Genomic DNA, 702 nt, shown 5'->3' on the forward strand with positions numbered 1-702 from the left:
GTCCGTGGTGCAAAACCAGCCCCCCCCCCCCCGCGTCTCTGGTCCCTGTCCGTGGTACTGAGACAGCCCGAGTCTTCCACCCGGTCCTTTACAGGGGGATCCAAAGTCCGGGTACCTCTTGCGCACTCCGGGCCCCCAGGGAGTGAAGGTCGGGGGGTCTGGAACCCAGAGAAGGTGAGGAGGCAGAAAATAAAGAAAAGCCCAGTGTGGCGGGGAAGGGAGGCGCCGCGGCGCCCTCCAATTACTCACATTCCTCAGGGATCTGGATGAGCACGCAAGGGCTGCAGAGGAGGAGAGGCCACAAGTACCACAGCGCCACGGCCATCTTCCCGGCGGCGCCGGCAGCTCGGCTTTGCCGGCAAAGCCGGCCGGGCTTGGCTCAAGCTCCGGCTGGAGGGAAGGGTGGCTGGTGGGTGGCTGTGGGAGGGAGCCGGGGGTGAGGGCACTGCGAGAGGGAAGGAGGGGAAGGGCAAGGTGAGGGAGGAAAGAGAACGGACGGATGTTAGTGACTAACATCTGGGCGAGCCTGGGCTCCTCGGCCCCGCCCCCACGCCCCCGCCCCCTCCACTCTTCCCTCCCCAACCCCCCCCATTTTGGAGAAGAAAACCTGGAAGAGACCAGGAGAAGCTGGGCCTCCAGTTCGCATTTCATTCCCTTCCTACTGGCTGTGCCTCCTCCACCAGCTACCTCCCCAGCACAACC

Source organism: Bison bison, unplaced genomic scaffold (assembly GCF_000754665.1).
Source record: "Bison bison bison isolate TAMUID 2011002044 unplaced genomic scaffold, Bison_UMD1.0 scf7180017845525, whole genome shotgun sequence".
Classification (NCBI taxonomy): domain Eukaryota; kingdom Metazoa; phylum Chordata; class Mammalia; order Artiodactyla; family Bovidae; genus Bison; species Bison bison.